Genomic DNA, 25013 nt, shown 5'->3' on the forward strand with positions numbered 1-25013 from the left:
AGCACCTCAGTTCCTTCCCCTTCAACAGTAATAATAATAAAAAAATGAATATGTAAGTTACGACCGTCAGGCTTGTGGGGCTTATCTAAACATTAATGCACTTTGCAGAAAGTACATTGTCCTTGCAATTCTTTCTTTCCGCAAAATGCCTCAATTGCTTTTTCCTTTTTTTCCCTTGAAATTCCGCAGACATTTTAATGTGAAGCACTGAAAATCCAAACTATTGAGAGGATGTAAAGTTTAACGCATAATAATAACAATAATAATACATTATTAAGAATAATATCAGAAATAATACATCTGTGTTGCTTTTTAATATAGTTAACAAAGAGTGCAAATAGCAGCATTATCATTTTGTGGACAGGATTTTATTTTCAGATGGAATTTTTTTTTCTTACATATGCATGAAACATAATTTCTCTGAGACAGACTATCTTCATTTCCCAGCATATAGAACACGTAAATTTGCTTAAATAAGACCATTTAAATAAGTTTTTTAGTGCCATTTTAGCAAAGCACTTGGAGAGAAACTTATTTCAATCTAAATAATCGAGAAATCTTTTGTTTTTAATCAGTCCCCAGTCCAGGTCTAACGTTGACAGTTTTTGTTTTGTCCGTGACCAATTATAATAAACTAGCATCAGCCAGTCTGGAAGAAGAATGGAAAGTTATTCGCTCTCATCGCTCATCGAAACTTACAGCAAGAACAACAATAATATTCATTCTTGAAGATATTTGATGAGGTTATTCAGTTATCCGCACCTGTCTGGAAAGGACTGAATTTATTCGGTTTTTGGTTGAAACCCCAGTCTGGATAGGCCATTTTATAACCGAAGAGGCAGCAAGATGAGGACAGAGTTCGGCCGGCGAAAAAGACTCCCCTGGGAGGGAAAGTCCGCACCACTGCAAGCCAGACAGGGTACGAAAATGAGACAGGCTGCCCTGGGTATTTTGAGCCTGTGGAAATGGAGGAACAAACCAATTGCCCAGGGGAAAGGGGGGGGGGGGGGCAAACTGTCTGGGCATTAGTGGGGAATACTCCTCAAAATCTCAGGGCTTTATTTAGCTCTCATGTTCACTTTGCACACAGAACACTAGGACAACTTGTTATCAATCAAAATTATTGGATACTTTGCACATGCTGCAAATGCCTTTACCATTGGGTGTCTCCATTGCTAATTCTGACTGGTGACAGGACAGCGATGCTTTGTGAGTCCAAAAAGAGGCGGGGCTGTCACATGCTGTCAATCACTTATCAACTCATATCAACCAATCAAAATACTTCACTCTCCACAGCAACCGCTATGACTGGCTTCAATCACTAAGTCACATGATACAGTGACACATGATACAGTAAAAGTGGCTCTAGGGTTCCTTGTGTCATGTTTACGGACTCAGATATGAACAGAGACATCAGCTTTCTGTCAAAGTGTCTTATCGAGTTTTTTTTTTAAAGCGCATTCCTTGCTGGGGGAAAAGGCTTGTCAGAGATTATTTTTACACGGCTTGCTAATCTTCATCTCAAGCCTCCCCAGCTTGTTATCGTAGCTCGGGGGAACGATGAATAATCCCAGATAAAGTCATTTTCCCCTCCTTTCTGAGGGCCTCGCACCGGGAGGGAAGTTGTCTTTGGAGCCGAGCCAAAGGAACGGTGCGCGAGCGCGAGGGGCCAGGTCGCTAATTTAATATCTCCCCGAAGCAGCCACAACAAGCCAGGGATCGAGGAGCAACGGGCCGGCGAGGTGCGGCGAACGCGCACGAGCGACGCTCGGCTGAAGCGCTCCGGGGCTTTTCCCCTCGAGAGAAAAGCGGTAGTTTGCAGAGGAACCCTGCCGGAACCAAACTCAAACAAGCAAGCAAACCTTCGGGGTCCAAGTTGAACTATGCGGTTGTTCCCTGCACTTGGAACGGTACTTCTCTCTAAGGGTTTCGTCATACTTGTTCCTGGTTATGGTTATTACACTTTGTTGTACGTCGCTCTGGATAAGAGCGTCTGCCAAATGCCTGTAATGTAATGTAATGTAACTTAAAAAAAGAAAATACCGTTAAAAGAGGGCGTGGCAAATCAAGGAAATCAAGGACAACACATCGCACAGCTTCCACCGGAGGTGCTCCCCTTCACTGAGCCGGGTTCTGTACCGAATGGAATTCAACATTTGCTGCTTCAACTGAGCGGAGCTCTTTTGCAAGGCTTAACGAGGGAAATGGAGCAGCTTATTCAAAACCGGTGGCATTCCAAAAAAACTTCACAGTATTTGTTTTCAATTCAAAGTTTTGGTCATGAATGTAAAAAGCTATGTTCACAGGCCGTGTTCGTGAATGTAAAAAGCTGTGTTCACAGGCCGTGTTCGTGAATGTAAAAAGCTGTGTTCACAGGCCGTGTTCATGAATGTAAAAAGCTGTGTTCACAGATTTTTTTCGCACAGTGGGAGAACTGAGTGTAGAGCAGTGGAGTCAGTGGCAGGGAGGAACAGGTCATGTCTGGACCTGATCAAGACCAGCATGCTCTCTGATCAAGACCAAGAGCTTCTGATAAAAAGCTTGTCTCGTGTTCATGAATCAGCTGTGTTCAAGATCCACATGGTAACTGGTTCAAGACCAGGAGTCATGGCCAAGGGACCAGCATGCCACCTGATCAAGACCAGCATGCTCTCTGATCAAGACCAAGATGCTCTCTGATCAAAGCCAGCATGTCCTCTGTTCAAGACCAGCATGCTCTCTGCTGAAGACCACCATGCCATCTGTTCAAGACCAGCATGCTCTCTGCTGAAGACCAACATGCCCTCTGTTCAAGACCAGCATGCCCTCTGTTCAAGACCAGCATGCTCTCTGTTCAAGACCAGCATGCCCTCTGTTCAAGACCAGCATGCCCTCTGTTCAAGACCAGCATGCCCTCTGCAACTTTTGCCACGTCTGGTATGCCTTTTCCTCACCCATGCATTGACTCTGGGAGGTTGTTAGCACTGATGGAGTGAGGGGATGGATGGAGGAGGAAAAGGCTTGCAAGGCTGGAGGGGGGGGGGACGTTGGGGACGGGAGCCTGGCCCACTCAGCCACCCTAAATACTAGCAGACGTTTCCTGTGCAGCGGGCCAACAGACTGACTCTGTTTGGCCCCAGCTGCCAATCAACAAAGCAACCCCGCCCCCTCCCCTCCCCCAGGAGGCTGGACTATGAACACCGGCTTCTTAAACAGGACTCATTGGCTGCAGCTGTTGGCTCCGGGGGGCAGGGCCACAGTGGTGGGCGGGGCAAGCGAGAAGATGACCTACATCACAAGAGGGGAGGGGACTGTTATTTGTTTGGCGTGGGGGGGGTGGGGGTTAGCAGGGTTCAACACCATCATACCCCGGTGTTATAACCATTTCTGCGCACCGTTTCTCAGCCTACGCACACACAGGGTTGCTGGGCCGAAGCTGACATTCGTGTTTCCGTGGGGGCAGAGTGTTGCTGGAACCTAATCTGTGTCTCATGGCTCTACTTTACAGCTAAAGGGTAATTGTTTTCAGACTCGAACGAAACAACCGCAGCCGGCTTCGGTCAAACGGATTTTACTTTAAACGGTTTCGTTTCCCTCCGTCGTACGAAACAGTCATGTGACCAAGTGTCCAATTTGACTTTGGGACTAAACACCGCTGAGACCAAACAGTTTTTAAGAAAATATTTTTGATGCACGTGCAGCATGAGTATGAGTAAGTCCTGCAAATAAAAGGAGGCCTATGAAAACCCGACACTGTTGAGTGTAACTGTAATGCAGTAAAATTTGGAAAATGCCTATCAGCATATGTGGCCATTGGTGTCGGGTCTTCCAGTTGACATAAATATGACACACAGAGTAACTGCAGTACAGCTGTAAAACACAACAGCTGTTTTTCCATCATTTTAAAGCACCTGAAGATTTGAAAAAACCGATCCCCTCTCAAACGAAACAAGGCAACTAAAGCAAGCTGAACACTGAGCTGAACACTGAGCTGAGCACTGAGCTGAGCACCGTTTGACTGACAGAAGCATCTTATTCCGAGTCTTCCTCTTAGACATCCTTTAGCATGCAGAGCTGTGATACCACCAGCAGGGGGCACTTGTACAAACTTGACAAGACCAAAAAAAAAAAGTTCTTTTTGCTGCATTCTTCAAAAGAAAATGTCAGAATTTTTCATTCAGATTTTTTTAAAGATGTTCCAGGAGACAATAATCCAAATTATGAAATCTAAGAGCCAGATGATTCATTTTCCACAATTTAATCTTCATACTATTCGTGAATGACCAGGATTCAATCAAATGCACTCTGAAGATATAGGCAATTCCATCGAACCAAATCAAAACCTTACCGGCAGCCCCTTATCTACGGCTAAATGTCTTAAATTTCACGCTGTTACACATTTAGCAGATACTCATATCCAGAGCAGCTGACCCAACGCACATTCTTTCACATAGCATCCGTAACACAGTGGGATGCTGCCTGAAGCAGCACAGGTAGTGCACCTTGCTCACGAGCACCACAGCCAACGCCCACCTGGGAATTAAACAGACAACGCTGGAGCGACAAGCCCAGTTCCCTAATCCTGCTCGACCGCCTCGCGAGCTCAATATGGCCGCTTTGTTTGTTCTCTCTATCAGAAAACAGAGGGAGAAAGACAAGGCGCTAGCCAATAAACATGAGCTTTACCATGTGACTTATTCCATGGGTGGCATCTGGTTGGTCCAGCAACGGTAAAAACCCGTTCTTGTGTTGCATATAGCTTATTGTTGTGCGTGAAGTTTTAAAAAAAAGAGAGAGAGCGTAATGGTACTTTCACGCAAATGAAGCCATTTTGTAACTACATAAAACAATGCCATGTAAGGTCACCTCAGAGTTTGTGCCAAATACAGCATGATGTTTAAATTTAGCCCGATTTAAAGACACGCAGGTTTGCATATCGAATTCAGTGCTGCAACCGCGGCAGCGAATGGTTATTTAAGCCATCCGCAAAACCAGCCCATGCTGTTAGGTCAGAGTCATCCACAAAACCAGCCCATGCTCTTAGGTCAGAGCCATCCCAAAACCAGCCCATGCTCTCAGGTCAGAGCCATCCGCCAAACCAGCCCATGCTGTTAGGTCAGAGCCATCCGCAAAACCAGCCCATGCTGTTAGGTCAGAGCCATCCGCCAAACCAGCCCATGCTGTTAGGTCAGAGCCATCCGCCAAACCAGCCCATGCTGTTAGGTCAGAGCTCGAGCCAAACACCGATGCTGTCAGGTACGAGCCATCCAGAAAAACCGCCAAGTGCTTACGGTCAGAGCCACCCTTGGGCCAAACAGACAGCCAGTGCCCCGGGAGAGAGATGAGTCATCCTTTGGATGATTCAGCCGCCAATTCATCGTGTTCATTAAAGATGCCATTGCACTTTTCTAAAGAGCAGGAGCTTGAACTCCAATGCCCTGGTCATATTCCTATAAAACTCTGTCTGTCTGTCTGTCTGTCTGTCTGTCCACCTCTGCATTCCTCCTGTATCTGATTCGCTACAAAATCCCTGGCACTCTCGACTTGTGTGATTCCTAAATCACTGCAGAAGAGACCCAAGTCCTTAGTTTATCTACAAGCTTAAATAAAGGTGTGTGTGTGTGTTTGTGTGTGTGTGTGCATACGTGTGTGTGTGTGCGTGTCTGTGAAGGCATGCGTTTCTGTAAGTGCGTCTGTGTGTGTGTGCGTATGTGTGTGTGTATGTGTGTGTGCGTCTGTGTGTGCGTACGTGTGTGTGTGTGCGTGTCTGTGAAGGCATGCGTTTCTGTAAGTGCGTCTGTGTGTGTGTGCGTATGTGTGTGTGTACGTGTGTGTGTGCGTCTGTGTAGGCATGTGTTTCGGTAAGTGTGCCTGCGTGTGCGTACATGTCTGCAATAACACACTGTTAAAAGTTCTGTAAAGCTGATACAATACCGTATCGGACGTATGAATGTTAATTACATTTTAATCCTTAAATACACTGTTCAGATCCTGCAATTTTTTTCTTAATCTTTGACTCCACTTTAAAAATTCTTTAAAATCTTTGTCTCTCGAAAATCCTGACTGCAGTACTTACAAAACCAATCAATGGCTGCGTTTAGAAAGTCTTAAAAACCTAATTCCCAGATATAATCTGAGTAAAATGAGAGCAAAATCCAATTAGCAATTTTATTATTTCTTTAATCAGGCCAAGGAGACTAGCTGATTCTTTTAGCTACAAAAAAGTGGATGAGTAGATACACGTAATGAATTGCAGTAGTTCAAAGTAGTTTTTATTTCAACATTATTAACTAAATTCTGACTGAAGTTAAGGACTGAGGGTTCAATATTTTCTCCACACAAGGGCATCCATCCAAACCGGACTCAGATCTCAGAAGTGAAAACACTACAAAGAAATAAATTCTATGTTCGGACATAAATAAATAAAATTAAAAAACTAAAGACGGGCTTCTTTTTTGTTTGTGGTGCATGTTTAATGTGGAGGTGGGTTCTGTGGAGTAATGTCTGTCCTTGTTGGCAGTGATCTACGTGAGACCATCACTACTGGTGTGCGCATGTTAATGACAGTCTCTCACCTCTCCCACGTTCATCTATCGGGCAAGCGGGGTGACTGTCAGCAACCTGCCGGAATGTTCTGAAACGGTGCCTCCTCTGTACATAGTTTCAGCCATTCCACGAGGAACACCCCCCCCCATCTTCCCCCACACAGAGTCTGTCCATATTACATAGTCTCGTTTGTAGGAAATCATAAAGAGCAGGGTGAATACCATGAGGATTATATTAACGTTTGCATGCTTCCGACAGCCTGGTACATTCCCGGAGTGGACATTATAACAGCGTAGGTCTGACCCGAGTCCAAGTTCCACCTATACAATAATACTTATTGTCTGATTACTTAGAATTTTTTCTTGTGTCATCGTGTCAGCAGTTCCATATAATCACAAAAAAGCACAGTAATACAAAAAAAGACATAAAAAAACAAAATAGAAACAGAAATCCCAGGTACTGTAATAACAAGGAGGGCAGAACAGGTCTTACTATCAAATTCCCAAAAATGAATCTATGCAGTAAGAAAACTATGACCTACATAATGGGAAAATACAATTTCTGTGTACACAGACACACCTCTTCTCAAAATGCAGTCTAAGATACATGTTCAAATACGCAATACAACATGCTTATTCACGTTTTCCGCCACGTCGGCATGAAAACTGTAACTAGCGCGTGTCACAAGGAGTCAGTGTGAACGTCCGTGGAAAGTGTGTTCTGTACAAGTGTATCAGAGCTACACTAAAAACAGACATGACCTGAAATGACCCTGAGAAACGTCCCCTTTCCTTGGCGGGCTCCCAGTATGGATGTAGGCACATTCTCAAAATCTACTCGGTAACACTTTACAGTAAGGTCACACGAATAGGCATTAACTAATCAGGTTGTTAACTACTAACTACTAAAAAGTAAATCTGTACAAGTTGTATGTATTTGTAGATCATTGCTTCATGTCAACAACTACATTGTGTTATTCCATTATGAATTGGAATTAACTAAACATGTATGTTAATGTATTTGTTAATGGTCGACTAATTATAAGTTTGTCCTATGTTTTACTAATGTTTAAATAATCATGTAACTAATACATTTGTTAATGTATTTGCTAACTACTACTGACTCATGAAAAGTTCATTTCATGCTTAATTAATGTATTTTTGCATTATTAATTCATGTTAACAAACTACATTAGTTAATGCCAATTCATGTGACCTTATTGTAAAGTGTATAAAACTCCATAGTTTTGCCTTCACCAGGAGTGCAGTGTGGGCAACGCAGCCTTAGACATCACATTATCAAGCACGAGTTATAGCACCGGCCGATTCTGACCGAGGACACTGCATCGACGCAAAATAAACATTCCTTCAGCATATTCTCCAAATTAAAACCAGTGACCCTACAGCAGAGACCCTCCCTCGGGGGCCAGTGACCAGTACTGCTGGTTTTCATTTCTCTCCTCCAATCAGGGACTGAGTTAAACCTGACGCACCAGGTGAGCATAATCTCTGACCAATCAGAGGCCTTATCGGACAGTCGACCATTGAGGGGAGGTTGTACTGACCGTGAGGGCCAGACGTAGGAGGATATTCCAGTGATGGGGACAGGGCGGTGTGAACCCATAAACGTGGGCACCTATTATATGCCAACAATGACTCCCTGATTCCTACTACTCATTACTGTTTGTTGCGGAGAACAAAAAACGTCAGTGAAAACAAACATCGTTAAATACGGAATTTATGTTCCCCAGGAAACGCATCGCTCTAACTGACTGAGGTATTGTGAAGAGATTAAAACGATTTAGCGTGATTACTTCAGGCAGAGGGTGTATGTAAACCTAAATATTTTTCAACACACAAATTAAAGTTTGATCATTTTCAAATGGACAAACAGGGTATACATACAGTGTATTTTCTTTGACAGAAAGACTTCTCCCTGTTGACAGGGGTCTGACAGCTGTCAGATGAGTTGACACACTCTTTCAGAGTTTGCACTGAGCCACAAATGTTATTTACGATGAAATAAATCTACTACTAACTCGCTTCCATTTTTCTCTTGAACCGGGGTCTGAATAATACTTTGCTAATATAGTTAAAAATGTAAGACATATTTTACAATATATTACTTGGTTTAAGCATTCATGCCAGTACTGGTTATAATTGTCAAATGCTAATACTGTACATAAATAGTCACAAACAGACCCATAATTCAACATCGCAATTTATGCAAGGTTCAATATGCCAGGATGTTACAGAGCTACTGTACCCTGCTGGGTGCTGGACACAGATGCTAACTCAGATGCTATCTCAGATGGTAACTCAGACGCTAACTCAGAGGCTAACTCAGACGCTAACTCAGAGGCTAACTCAGACGCTAACTCAGAGGCTAACTCAGACGCTAACTCAGAGGCTAACTCAGACGCGAACTCATTGCACTGTGTTGGGTCCACAGCTACCTTACTTGGGGAACACTGAGATTAAAGCATTCAAGAGTTGCCGCTCTACGACACTGTCGATGACATAAGGCCTTGGAAGCGTGATTCTGAACTGTCCCGCGTCCTCTATGACAGACTGCTCTTTTATTGAGCATTCCAAACAGGCAGTGTCATTATCCCACATAGTCTTCCGAAGTTCACCTCCAAGTTCCCTCCGTTTAGCAGAACTAGCCTTCCATACAGCCCGGAGCCCAGCCATTAAAGGTTAATGCGTTGACTTGCTGTGAATCGCCTCAGGGTTACTGTCGAGAACAGAGGAAAGACGGGGGTCTCGGTTGCACGTGTCACATTTAATATCTTTCATTGGCTTAACAGGGCTCTTTCAAAACATGGGGCACAGCACAAGCGTTACACCAGTGTCTGGGGAGGGGCCAAACTATGACACGGAGGGGGAGAACGTGGCCCGAACAGGTCTGTCGAAGGGGAAGTCTGCTGGGTGAAAAACATTTAACATCAAAATAATGTTCATGTATATGTTGTTGGGCATATCTCACTGTGCACCGTGTACCGTTGATGGGCCGAGAATTACATGCCACAAAAGCCACAGGTTCCCTAAACAGGTTCAGGCCTACTGCCTGATGGCCTCACGCACCGCTTGTATCGCCTATGTCTCCATGAGCTCACAATGACCCAACTCCACCAGAAGCCTGGGAATTCCGGTGTTACACCGATGTGGCTGCAAACCGGAAGATTCCCTGGTTCTCGTTTCGATCAGCACCCTCAAACCTCCCCCTCACCCCCAATCCCCCACTCTCCATCCCAGCCCATGAGGAACATGGCATATCACAGCACCAAGCTGAACTCTGAACATCACTCAACATACTTCTGCATAGAGACCAGGCAGGTGAGTACATACCACACATAGTGCTATGAAGCATTATAACCATGCCACTGGGACAGTTCACACAGTCCACACTTTAAGGATTTTAACATACGTACGCCACTTCCTGTCCATGCTCTATTTTACCGCATACTCTTCGTACGCCACTTCCTGTTACGTTACAACTGGACAGCTGCGAATGCAAGACTGAATCTACACAAAGCCACCAACTTGTCTCCATGCATTCCATGGAACCTGTCATCACCACTGGGGGAAAAGGCCTCGGTCAGACACCTCCTTCTGAAGGGCAACCGTCTCCTGCAGCGCTGAGAAATGGGATATTTTTGGTCCAAAGGGACCAAGAATATCCGATCCCCCGACTGGCTAATCTTCTCACCGCTTCAACTGCCAACCTGTTTTTTTACTGTCCCACAGCCAATCGCTAGGCTAACCACTCTTAGCTTCAGCCGCCACAGAGGAGAAATAGGGCACAACGGCGAAGTCGAGCAAACTTAACGGTCACGCACCTGTTGCTGAAGGACATGGGTAAAATAACATTGACACGACCGACCGAACCAAACAAAGTTGTTCCCACAAGGCCCCCCCCCCCGCCTCAAACCAAAATAGTTCCACACTGATGGTCCCAAAGGCACAGGGAATAACATGGCTATGACCTGGTCTGGTATATTAAAGTGAGTCTGGGTGAGTCTTCTGCAAAAAACCAGGAAAAACATGCTAGGAAGGCAGAGCGTGGCGGGACGGGACCGTAAATCTTTCTCAGGGTCGAGGGAACAGGGACAGCAGGGCTCCTCTCTGTTTACTGACCTAACATGCAGCCCAAACATGGAGCCCAAACCCGGAGGGCAAGATCCCGGACGAGCCCCTCCACTTTTTACGATCGAGCCAGGACAGATCCACAATTTACCAGGCCAGGTTCACGGACGAAACCAAACAGAGCGCAACAAATAAACAGTGGCCCAGAATGACCCTGAAGCAACCCAGCGGGGGAACAACAAATAATCAGCCGAATAATTCGGCAGACATGGTGCTTACCCGTTATTAACGTTCATCTCGTTAAGGAGTCGTGGGGTCTGATGTTCAGTTGTGATCCTGAAAAAGAAAAGGGTAGATGTGTTCAGACTATCGTAATGAAAGCAATTGTACCTCAGCAAAAGAGAAAATCAGACAAAATTACATGTTATCTTGAAAATAAATGGGATGTATTCCAATATTTTTTTTGTGATTCGCTTTTTTTATCCCGATGCACGGAGCACGCACGGAAAACTAATATAAAGGCCACGAAGAGAACAATGCAGACGGGAGGACGGAATAAAAGAGCAGGGAAACACAGAAAGGGAGCCCCATTATAGGCCAGTCAATCACACGGTATTAAGCCTATCTACCCCATCACATTGTATCTGCTATTGGTGTGGCTTAAAAGAAGAAAATATGAAATGGATCATCCCAAGCCCCCTAATTACACAAACCCATACATACCACCCTTACAGCCCAGCCATGCACTCGTAATATTCCTTTGTGGAAGTAAATGTAGCCTGCCAGTCTATCTACGCGGACACTTAATTTATTGTAGAGTTCGATACGGTCACAACAAGTTGCAGCCCCAGACTGAGGCCCCTGAGCCTTAAAGCCGACCGCGTCGCAGTTTGCCTCCCGCTCAGCACAGCCGAAGTAAGAAGCTGCCCTTTTCAGAACATCTTTGACTAATTACCGCTGCTGCCGAATGATCCCGCAACCACGGCAAGTTAAAACAGAGAGAAGCCGGGCTTTTCCGAAAATTCGTTAGCGAACGCCACGGAGGACCCCGGCCGCGGGGCGTCTGAGTCCGAAAGCTTAGCCGTTCCGGCGCTAGCCTCCGTCTCGGATACGGCGATGGGGGACCGGGTCCTCCCTGCAGACGGGCAGCCATCAGATATCACCAGCCCCCCGCGCCGACCAAAGATCCACAGCAGGACGCGGTTTCGGGACTGTTAACTCCTGTGAGCCTTGCCACACCCAACAGTTATGCTTCCGGAGTTAAGGAAGGACGGCAGAGGTGAAAAAGGTTTGCGGCCAATTTCTGTGGCGAGACAATCCTCTCTGTGAAACACAAAAGCCTTCGGGCTCACCACAACGCACCACGGCCTCAACTAATAAAACCTCCAGGAGAAATACATCGAAAGACATCGCTACCCTGGACGGTAATGCTTCTACACAAACTGAAAATTAATGAATGAGTTTAAAAGGTACTCACACAGACTATTGTCAAACACCCCCTAGGGCAGTATTTATTTTAAGTTGCCGGGACACGAGTGACCTCCAATCAAACAATGATGACTTCCTCTCATCTCCACCAAGCAGCAGATTTCACGGACTTAAGGAAACTTTCTGTGCCCCAGCTGAACTATTAATATCTGTACTTCTTTTTAGAAAAAGGGCACTGTATGAGGTGTCACCGTCTGGGTCTGCAGGCTTTTTTGGGCTGTAACAGAAAGCATTAATTAATTTAAGAAAATTAAGCAAAACTACCTCCCTTTTCGCACCCCTGCTTCACGGCGAAGGTGGAGGCTGAATTCCTGCGATGGAGATTACGAGGCAGTGCAAACAGGAAGTGGGACAGTCCACAGTACGGGTGCCTGGTGTTTTCCAGCACGCTCCATCCCCCCCACCCCCCGCTGAGCAGCAGAAGTCCCGCTCCCTTTGTCTGCACTTAACCCCTTAAATCCCACACAAGAGGCCATTGAGCGGAACGTCACCAAACCCTGGGGTGTTGTTGTGACAGCCCTTTGTTTGGGACAATGGACTTAAAGGAGTTAGATATAACCTTCCCTCCTCCCCCTGAATCACCACCCCTACCACCCCGTAGCTCATCAAGGGTGTCAGTGTCCTCAGGCTAGCACATCCCTGGCTTAAATAAACAAGCAATCAAGGCCCAAAAGACGCCTGTTGTGTGTGACCGTCAGTTTGGCTTTGAAGCTTAGCTGCAGTGGAAAAGGACTGCAGTAAACAAGGGTCACAAACTAGACAGAAGTCAAACTGTTCATTGACGTCAAATAAAGGTGACTGCTTGGCAAATGAATAGTAATTAAACAGCCTTTCATTGGTTTCACCACCACAAAATGAGGTCACATGACTTCTGGCCACTCAAGCGCTTTCCATTACATCAGACAAGACACAAGTAGGCCTTATTTAGCAGCAATATCTCAAACAGCCAGACACAAGGGAAAACCCGTTTACAATACGCACTATGTACACATTAATGTATTTAATAAGAAAAAATACAGGTGCTGGAGTCTAATACTCTACAGGCAACTTAATTTGGAGTTTTAGAAATGTGAAGGCAAAAGCTAACCCGTAAAATTGCGAATACCGACACCAACCTTTCACGGTGATGCTCTTTTTGAAAAAGCGCCACAGTGTCAAGTGCAGCTCAACCATGACTAGAGACATCCATCCGTGGCATTGGACAAAAGTACAGGAGTAATTATCCATGTAGGGCAGTGTCCGCCGTAGTTACTGATCTGGGAACATCAGACAAATGGCACGAAGGTTCAAAAATAAAACGGCTCATAACAGTGACAGGAGAATTTGATGCGCAGAATGTTTTAATGCGAGCATACATTTGATAAGTAGTCTACTTGCTCTGGATACAGGGAAACGCGGAAAAGGCTCGCGCCTGAGCTGCAGCGATTGATAGCTGGCTCGCGGGTCTGAGGACAGTTTGAGCCGCGTGCACATCCCTGTCGCCCTAGAGACACTGCTGACTCCGGTGCTGAATTTAAGCGTAAGACTCGCCGTTTCTGACGAAGTCGTTCACGTTTTCCTCCACTAAAGACCATAAAACGTTGTTTTCTTCAAATAAAACTAGGATCGTCGGATACGCACTTCAACCCCATAAGCGCTATTTGCTTCCACAATGGGCATGGTCATGTTCAACCGAGCGGGAGCGTGAAAACTCAGCTGGTGTGATAAGGTCGAGCGTGAGCCGCGAAGCCCACTTGATCATCCAATTATCGTTTAACAGGGCGAAAAAGTTTAACACGGCGAAAAAACGCAGCTTCTCTCAGCCAATTTAAATATAGATTTTCGTTGTTTGTTCTGCAAAGAAATCTGCTGTCTCCATATTCGCCCCAATATAATAAAACACGAATTTAACAACAAGCAATATTATTAAAGACAAGGAGGTACATGGTCAAAATCACAACCAGTTTCACTGGATCTCATTCAACCCCTTACCTAATTAATTATCATCCAGGCTACGTGTGCAAAATCTGTGCGACCACAATCTTAGTTTTAAGCGCATTACAGTCAATAATTAAATCCATTAGCCGAGGAAATGCGGGAGGAAATCACCTTTCCCTGCCAAAGTTAAAATAAATCAGAGACTGCTGTCTTCAGCAATTGCAAGGGAGTCAAATAAGGTTACTAAGGCTACAATAACCCGCCTCAGAATAGTCAATTCTGTTGCTGTCTCCATGTCAGGTGCAGCCCTCAAACATCAACATTTCTGAGTGGACCAGACCAACAACAACCCAAAAGTAGCTTGAACTGTGTTTTAAAAATTTTATTCTAACACTAACAACATACTAATACAACATAATCATATAACATATTTTTAAGTGAACGATGGTAAATGCTGTCACCAATAGTAGCTTTACACCAGAACGAAGTTAAATATGTATTTGTAATACATTTATTCTTCAGACGCTGGTAAAATGTGAACATACTCTTGAGCATCCAAGAGAATTAAAGAACCCTGAAACATTTTTCTTCTAAAATGTAAAATCATATTAAAAAATAATTATTTTCCTAATATGTATAAAAAACACTGGCTAACCTGGATATTTGAACCTAGCAATAGGGACCAATATGTCCAATAGGGACCATATGTACCCTGTAAGAGCAGTTTTAACACTTAACAATTTTACTGTGCACCTTCAGAGAATGTTTTGAAAGATTCACGGCCCAGGAACACTGATCAGAAGCATTTTCCTAGTGATGACAAATGAGCATTCATGTTTGTGATGCATTTCTGATGAGGATGTGCGGCAAAATGTGCTTCTGAAGTCTGACAGGTAGCAATGAACTAGAGGGCTGGTGCTGGCTGAGATCTTAGAGGGATGACTCTGCATTGCTATAACTGAAAATGTAAAGCAATAACTTACATTCAATAATTAATACAGGTTTATTCACCTGTCCATCACAGGGCTGTGTGTGTGACAACTGCACTCCACACACTGGACAGAAGTTATTTGATCCAAAACAATATGTACACAAATAAAAGCAGAAAAATTCTCAATCCAATACTGTAATACTCAAAAAATATTATGAGACAGCAGTGGTTGGGCATGGTTTCCTATTCATAAAATGTCCCAGTGCTGTACATAAAGAGCAGAGCACTTATTTAATTGCTTTGCCCCCTGTGCAGTATGTAAATAAGCCTCAGTTTTTCCACACAGTTAATGGCAGCAGTGAGCATTAAATATACCCCCCGCATCCTCAGTCATTATACTGTGGTCAAGAATTATGGTGTTCTGTATTCAAAAGGCCCAGTTCTGTGGGTAAGTTAAAACATTTTCAGTCCATAACGAAAGTTCAGTTGTCATGGGAGGTTATTTTAACCCTGGTCAACTGAAGTCTATGACTTATTATTTAGAATACATTTAGGAAAAACACTCTTTGAAATTATTTCGGTACGTTATTTCTTTTAAAAAAATTTAAGTAAGTAAGAAGTAATGGTTCAGTCATGTGGCAATATGTGATTATGTGTGAAAATTTCTTGATGGCGTTCAATAAAAAATATGCATTTGATTATTTTATAACCTTTGAAAAATTCTGAATATGTATCAAATATAGATGTGTATACCTAATATTATGTCCATATAAATATTCAATATATGTGTATTACAATTATATACCCCAAAATAAAACAAGCATTTCCCAATGGTTTAAATTGAAATGTTATAATAACAATGAGTAATTTCAAATCAATTGTATTTATGCTACTGTATGTAGAGTCATTTTACAAGAAGTAGGCCTAGTTATGATCTTTTAAAAGTCCAACAACTGATTACGTGTCACAGTGTTTTGAAAGTTAACAAACATCAAACATCAATTACGGTAGATTAAATAAAGAGCAGCATTAACAATTTTCTGCATTAGCAAGTTTCTGAAACATATTTGAAATGATTATACAATTACTATTTGAAGTTTCTTTTAAATATTGAGGATTAATTATGAAATTTTTCAAGTAGCAAGAAATGAATTATTTTCTAGAAAGTATTTCATTGTTTCAAAAACACAGTCTTTGTTCCTGAGGTGCTATTTTGCTATTTGAGAATTCTTCAGATACCCTGAAAATGTCTTTTAAAATACAAATACGTTTCACACACATATATTTTTCATATACAGTGAGCTCCATAACACGTTTCTTTCCCCCTGAACTGAGCACTGCACGCCTAAATTTTAGATTAGTAATCAAAGAATACATGTGATTAAAGTGTACACGTTTTTTTAACACGAGGATGGCCAGATTTTAATGGGATGGCCAGGTTGTAGTTTGCAAAGAAGTACCTAAGAGTTCTGGAAAAAGGTAATGTAGACAGAAGAAAACAAAGATTCATTTGTGAGTGTAGCCCAAAAGAAACTACCCAATACCCAAAGTATGGCTCCTCAGGTACTGCTTCACTTGTCTTCACTGATGATGTAACTGCTGACATCAGCAGCAGAATGAATTCTTAAGAGTACAGAAACATCTTATATGCCCCCAAACTCACTGCTCGGCCCTTCATTCTACAGCAAGGCACAGATCCTAAACAAACTGCCAAAAAAAGAGGGAGTTTTTCAAAGCGAAAAACCTGAACATTCTTGACTGGTCATGTCATTCACCCAATCTGAATCCAACCGAACATGCATTTCATATTCTGAAGGGAAAACCTAAAGCAACTAGCCCCCAAAACAAGCAGGAGCAGGAGCTATTCTGGCAGAGCATCACCAGAGAAGATACTCAGCACCTGGTGATGGCTATGTGTCACAGACTTCAATGAGTCACTGCATGCAAAGGATATGTAACAAAGTACTAAACATGACTAATTTCGGTTACAAAAAATCAATATGTCCCAAACATCATGGTACCCTGAAATAGGGGGGCTATGCATAAAAAGTGAAACCAATGTGTATAAAAATACTCTTATAAATATAATGCGTGCTGAGAATGTGCATTTTAACCAAATGTGAAATGTGTTTTATTACAAATCTCAAACATTATATATATATACACAAACACACACAGGTGCTTATGCATATTATATATAAGTAAAATACATAGATACATACATACATAGACATAATGAAAAGTTATGGTGAGACTTTTCTCACTTCATTTCACATTTATGATTGAAAATACTCCAAAGGCTTTTCTGTGCTGTAGGTCTCCTTTGTTTTTGAACCTGTTCTGTCTTGTGTTACGCTCTGAGCTATGAAGCTCTTAAAAGGTGTGTGGAAGACAACGCAAGAAGATGACTGCGGGAAAACTGACTGAATGGATCAGAATAAATCAGTTTTATTTCAGCGTTCTCTACTGGGATTTAATGGTTTGGTTAAAACAAACAAAGTTGCCCTTAATCAGGAAGGCAATCAAGCGGAACCTTCTGGAATGGAAATTAATCCAGATAGATTCATTAGACAGAAATCAGGGACCCTGTCTGACCCCAGCCTGATAGCCTGACAAAGGATGATTGTATCATTCTGCAACCTTTTCCATTCTACTCTAAGGGGATGTTACACCCGTTTTTTCAGGAGCTATCCATTGCTACACAAAGGCCAGACGTGCAGACCGTCAAAAAATATAATCTCAAGCAGCAATCCAAAAAGAAACACAGTTCACTGTTCAGAGATTTAGCCCCAGCTTTCTTTCCCATTAAGTGTAGCATCTTATTACAGAAACACATAGCTGCTAAATGCTGCTTCTTTTTGACAGAGACTCACAGGCAAAGGGAAATGAATCGCAGACCACAGTGGTGGGCGAGTTAGCACGTATTATTAGCGCACAGGGCGAGTTAGCACGTATTATTAGCGCACAGGGCGAGACAGCACGTATTATTAGTGTACTGGGCGAGTTAGCACGTATTACTAGCGCACAGGGCGAGTTAGCACGTATTACTAGCGCACCTGTGCTGCGAGCACTGAAAAGAGGAGCCCGCTGTTTTAATGCGGAACAATTCAAGTGAGGCTTGGACTTACAAGTACGACTACCACAGAGGAGTGTGCAGTTTCTCAGGAAATCAGAAAAAATAATTAAGAAATGTTTAATCCATCAATAACAAACTCAACAGATGGCCCACATATTATTAAACAATTGGAGAGCACAGGAATTAAACAAAAACAAAAATTCCTAAGGCAGATTTTTTTTTACCACCAATAAAATCTTTTTTGACACTATTGTTTAAAATTATTTAATAGTTAAAAGTAACATGTCTGGTTGGACACTTATTTATTTTGTATTGCTGATTTTAATTTTGCCTCCACTGTATTTTTGACAGACATTTTACACAGTAAAATGTCCAGTGTTAATTCAACACTAAATAGATAACATTTGGTCCCACTGGGAAAAAATAGTGTTGAAACTGAAATCCATATGCTGGAATAGGTGTAACTAAAATCCATGTGCTGGAAAAGATCCTTTCAACATGCATACATTCACGACTTCATAAAGGACCAGTTCTTTTTCTTCTAGCCACTGGCCGAGAATTCCAGCTCTCTCATTGGCTCCAGAGCACGCACCAGGAAATCAATGACCACCAGCTATCCAATGACCTTCTATCTCAGTATCCATGTCTGTGATGTCATCACCAGAGAGCAATTCCCAGGCAGATCAAGCTGCAGGATTTTAAGACTGAACGCACAACCGGTAACAATTATCGACACAGCAAACATCCGTGCAGTGGTGACTCCACGCTAGTCACCGTTTGATAATACATGTGAAGACTAAGCATGAAATTGCAAACACCAACCACAACCAACTCATTTCATGAATTCATACTTGACACTGTATTATTCTACTGCTTGCACAAATAATAACTTCCACGGGTGTTCAACCGTTTTCATCCTTCACCAATATAAACAGACTTACTCATGAAAGAGAAATAAATTTAAAAAACAGGCAAAAAAATCCTAATTTTGTCCATCAGCAAGACAGACAGCGGGGGGCGAATAAGGGGGTGTGGGGTTGTCTCTGGGGTCATCCATTGGGGGGGGGGGGATAAGGGGGTGTGGGGTTGTCTCTGGGGTCATCCATTTGCCTGACAATTAAAAGCCCTCAGCAGCACCCGGCTGACCATTCAGCAAGCGTCTCTACATCACCGTCAGTACCAGCATGCATACTGAGAACACCGTCAGGTCCAGGCTCATACAGCCATTCACAGACAGTGACACAGACACATCTGCAACTGAGGCCCAAGATTTAAAAAAGACTGTGTGTGTGTGTGTGTGTGTGTATATATATATTTATATAAGAATTTAAAATTACTGGCTGCCTCATAAAACAGCACTTACAGTATAGAAAATAATCTGGCAAATACCTCTCGGTTCTTGCAAAAACACGATCGTAGTTTGTCAAAACTCTGGAACGGAGATAAAGAAACGAGACAGTTTTTAAGGTAATTCTGTCACACACTCTTAAGAGTTTTGGCTATACAAGAAACTCGATCCTATCATCTCATCTACTTGCAAGCCCAACATTCTGATACTAATTTTAGAGAACTGAAAGGAATTAAAATGGAACCACATCTATACTAGAACAAATGTAATTCATTAAAAATCTGAAAGCTTTTCATGAAACTTATTTTTTTAAGTGGAAAGGAAAGAGTGTGAAAACCAGTAATATAAACTAATATTGAAGAGAATGTCATAGTTTTTCCTTTTTAGATCCGGATTTTTTTTAATGTGTACTTTATTAATAAAAAGCTTTATTATTACTGGGCTTGGATTTTCTTAGCCAGCACTGACTTGTCAGCTGAATTTGTCTTTAATCATAAATCTGATTCCGTTGTCTTCCAGTTTTCTCTCTCATTTTACCCAGGGAGTCAACACAGCCTCACACTGCACCTTTTTTCTAATTCTCTGTAAAAAACAAAATCTGTGTGTGTGTGTGTGTGTATGTGTGTGTGTGCAGTGTGTGTGTGCGTGTGTGCGTGTGTGCATGCGTGTGTGTCTGTGTGAGTGTGTGTGTATGCATGTGTGCGTGCGCGTGTGTGGTATGTGTGTGTGTGTGTGTGTGTGTATATGTGTGTGTGTGCGTGCGTGCGTGTGTACACTGTGTGTGTGTGTGTGTACGCGCGTGCGTATGCGTGCGTGCGTGTGTGCGTGCGTGTGTACACTGTGTGTGTGTGTGTGTGTGTGCACGTGTGTGCTATGTGTGTGTGTGTGTGTGTGCGCGTGCGTGTGCGCGTGTGTATGTGTATGTGCGTGTGTGTGCGCGTGTGTATGTGTGTATTAGGACCACAGGCAGGTGAAGCCAGTCGAAGGCTTTCCCACGATCCCTGCAGAGAATCCTCAGCTCCGCTCCGTCCCCAGACCCCAGAGCAGCCATCTGTCTGCATTGTGTCTGTCTGGGAGGGCAAGCTTTAGCGGCAAGAACGGATTCAACATTCCAAAACACACACACACACGCCCGCGCGCGCATACACACACTGCACACACACACACACACACACACACACACGCCCGCGCGCGCATACACACACTGCACACACACACACACACACACACACACACACACACACACACACCCGCGCGCGCATACACACACTGCACACACACACACACACACACACACACACACACCCGCGCACGCATACACACACACACACACACACACACATACACACACACACACACGCCGCCGCGCATACACACACTGCACACACACACACACACACACACACACACACGCCCCGCACGCATACACACACACACACACACACACACACACACACACACACACACCCGCGCGCGCATACACACACTGCACACACACACACACACACACACACGCTAGCGCACGCATACACACACTGCACACACACACACGCCGCGCGCGCATACACACACTGCACACACACACACACACACACACACACACACACACACGCCCGAGCGCCAACACACACAGCACACACACACACACACACACACAAGCACACACGCGCACGTGCACACACACACACACACACACACTGCACACACACACGCACGCACACACACACACACACACGCCCGCGCGCGCATACACACACTGCACACACACACACACACGCACGCACGCACGTGCACACACTCTCCACAGAACACAACCCACAAACAACAACCATGGTCTTTACATATCAATAAAAACTAAAATCCACTGTTTCAAAGGAAGAGCTTAATTAATGCTCTCTTCTGAATTACTGGTGCATATGCAATGACATGCGCAGCCCTATATTAATAACTATACGCTCCAAAAATATTAAGCAGCTGTTTTTGACACATATTCTTTATTTTATGTGTAGGTAAAGAATATCATATTTTTGGTTGTGCGCTTTACAAAATTGTAACTATTGAACCCTTCTGGAAATATGTATACATTGTGGACTTTAATTATGATGGTTTCATTTTTGGACCTAATTTTCAGAGGAAAATTATGTTCTTAGTGTTTTTTTTTCTAATTCAATTTCATCTACAAAAAAACCCTAATCATAACTCTCTAAAATGAAGCAAATGCTTATTCACTTATTCTAAAGCAGACAATGTCCATCAACAAGAACATCCACAACAATGACAACATCAGTTGCTGTTCATCAGTCAACAATAATAATAATAATAATACTATTGAATGTTATTGAACGCTAGATTACCCGAAAAAATGTCGCTTCATGATTCATTGCACGTTTTGTCTTACTTTGGTGGAAATCAGAGGTTTGCTAAAGGAAATTTAAAACGAAAAAATAAAACCATACAAAAATGAAACGTTTCGGCGGCTCTGAATGCAATAGTCTCATGCTCTGTCTAACCTGTAATGAGCCAGGAGCCCAAAACAGGGCGGGATCCTAATTAAAAAGACAATCCCACCCCAGAAAATCTGAACAATGCAGGTTTCTATTGCCCTGTTACATAAACCTTGACCCCTTGACCTTTCTCAAAAAAAAAAGTGACAGACGAAAACAACAAACGAAAAACAAACCGAAACAAAAAAAAAAAAAAAGAATATCATCCTGTCTTTTTCTACACACAACAGAACTCCCATTTCGGAGGTCATGTGATGCACACACTTGTTCTTCCCCCTTTCTCTCATACACACACACACTCTCTCTCTCGCTCTCTCTCTCTCTCCCCGTTTTTACTCGTCCCTCTCTGCGATCGGCTGTGCGGGAGCGTTTGGTTTGGCTGGGAAAGGCGGCGTCGCCCGAGCGCCGGCTACATCCCCGGCCGCCGCCTGGACTCGCCGCGCGTGACACGGGCTTCGCGGGGGCATGAGAACGGAACCCTCTGAATGGTGAGGTCTTCATGCTCGCTCCGTAACCATGGAAGCAGATGCCTGCGCCCCCCGGACCCCCCCTCGCCCCGCGGCCCCCCCCCCGCCCGCCAGCCCGCCCGCCCGCCCGCCAGCCCTCCCTGCGCACCTCCTTACCTCCGGGCCGGCCGGCGGCTGCTGAAAGGAGACGCTACGATCGCGGGGTCTTTCTCTTCGTCGTGACCAAACTTGCCCCGGTCTTCAAAGGGAGCGATTCAGCGGCAAGGGGGGGTGTGGGGGCGAGGCGAAGGGCGAAGAGGGGAGGGGGGGGGGGGGGGGGGTCACCGGTCTAGACTGGCTTCCATGGTCCAGGGAGCAGCCTCGGGGTAACCCCCGCGCCCCTCTCCCCTGCTCCTGCAAGCCGCCGCGCGGCTGCCGACTGCGGGGGGACATCGGAGATCCGCCAGTGAAAAGGAGCCCCGTCCGATTTTTTTTTCTTTCTTTTTTTTTTTTTTGCCATTGTGTCTTTTCTTTCATCGATCGAACGAATATCGAACCTTCAGCCGGGGTGAGCGTGAAACAGATAGCTTAGTAAGCAGTTTTTTTTTCTCCTGTTCAAACTTGTGTCACGGGCCAAACGCCTGGTCTCCTCGCTCGGGCTTCCGCTCCCGTTTTGTGCAGCGTTGTTACGCCAGGAAGACTCATTTGCATGAGTTCTTTAAAGAAACATTTACCTTTAAGGAACAGAACTAATGCTCAAAAGTGGTCGATGTTATGATGGCTATTCCTTTAATCAAGCTTTTCTCGTGCATTCTTCAGTGTTGACTATTATTTTTGTTTATGTTTTTTATTTTGTTTTGGTTTTTTTTAACCAGATTTCAGTGATTGCTTTTTTTTTTTGCTTGTTGTCTTTTTGTTAACAGATTTAGTTGTTCATTTTGTTGAAAACATAATTTAGATGAAATTCTGGTCTATAAATTGATCCAATTAATACAGATTTAAATAACAATTTAATACAATTTTTGTTAATAGAGCAGTCACCATAAAAAATATAATTTTAAGAGCATACAAACTATCGATATTTTAAACTACTAATTTCTGTATAAAATATTTTGTAAATGTAGTCCAGTTTACTTAAACAATTTTTTTAATTTCCTGATCAAAGAAAACAATGTTCGTCATTTTTGGAGTCTACAAAATAAATAAACACTGCAATACTATACCAGGCGCTTGTTATTTATCTTATATTTATCTTATATTTTCCCCAAAAAATAACTGGAAGGTAAGTTGCTACGTTGCTTGTTAAGAGTACGGACGTACGTGGCTGTAAATGTTCTCTGTTTACACGTAGGGCTGGAAACAAGCGGCACCATTCAAGCTGACAGGGAAAAGGACTGAAGCCGGTCGCTCCCTTTCATGCTGATGACGGCGCGAATCACAAATAAGTTCCGAGACCGGAGCGTTTCCCCCGCTCCATCGCGCGCCATCGCGCACCTCGCGCTAGGTTCACCCGCGCTCGCGGATCCCTAACAATGGAAAAAGCGGCCAGAGAGCGAGAGCGCGAGGCAAAGGATTCAGAGATGCTCGAGCAACGGCGGTTCCACATCAGTCAACAGCGCGACCGAGCTCCGGCTCAGGGTCACAGACACAGAGGATGAGTGTGACCCGCACAGGCAAAGTCAGAGATAGGAAGAGAGAAAAAAACTGAAAAGAATAAAGGAGGTTTTCAGGACCCATGAACCATAATGGAGACAAAGAGGGCTTTTATCTTGCCCCAAGTGGTGGAAAGTTACAGCCAGCTCATTCACCAAGGCCCATTTTAACCCTGTTTAAAAACAGAGGAGGAGGATGGCATATGTTAATATATACTTATGAATATATATTTTATTTACAAACCCATATTTTAAGTGAAATTTTAAGGTGGGCTGGGATGCATTACATCATTTGTGCGGGAGAAATTCAGCAGCTGTTCGTCAAACAAAATAAAGACTTGTAACTTACACAGAGGGAGAGCGGGCCAGATGAAGTGCCACTGCACAGACGTTAAACTGATTTTTTTTTTTACGAATAAAACAAAAGACCAGATTTAATCCACGTCGGCATGGCGACTGCGTTTGCCGCTGCATGTCTTTCAACCAGAGGCGAACTGAAAGGGTGAGGTTCACCGCGCTCGACGCCAGGCCCCGTTGCTATGGACATGCCGAACGGGGAGAGGGGGCTGGACGGGCGGAGAGAAATCCGGCGGATTGAAAGACAGAGGAAGGAAAAGAACAGAGGGTCAATGTTCCCACAGCGAAGGAAAACACCAACGAGCCAGGACGGCCTGACTGAGGAGCAACAATCCAACACACACACACGCGCGCACACTCGCGCACACACACTCGCACACACACACATACAAACACACACACTCACACACACTCGCACAAGCACTCGCGCACACACATACACACACGCGCGCACACACATACATACTTGCACACGCACTCACACTACCGCACACACACACCTCATATTATCACAATAAACACAAATAAAACACGTATTCACTCAAACGTACAGACAGTCAGAAACACATGCAGACATACACAGACACACACATAAATGCACACAATTTCTCCCACACGTACAACATATAAAGCCTGTATTATACCAGTAAAATAAGACAGGTTGATAAGCAGAGAGGCACA

General features: G+C 43.9%; 1 long non-coding RNA gene across 2 annotated transcripts in view; it reads right to left on the reverse strand.

The window, feature by feature from the left end:
* LOC135236209 (uncharacterized) overlaps positions 1 to 25013 on the reverse strand; it is an 82031-nt gene that overhangs the window by 12244 nt on the left and 44774 nt on the right. For both annotated transcript variants that reach the window (XR_010324528.1, XR_010324529.1), the window contains one exon: positions 10893 to 10949. This is a non-coding gene — a long non-coding RNA (uncharacterized LOC135236209). The remainder of the gene's footprint in view (positions 1 to 10892; positions 10950 to 25013) is intronic.

This window comes from Anguilla rostrata, chromosome 12 (assembly GCF_018555375.3).
Source record: "Anguilla rostrata isolate EN2019 chromosome 12, ASM1855537v3, whole genome shotgun sequence".
In the NCBI taxonomy this organism is placed as follows: domain Eukaryota; kingdom Metazoa; phylum Chordata; class Actinopteri; order Anguilliformes; family Anguillidae; genus Anguilla; species Anguilla rostrata.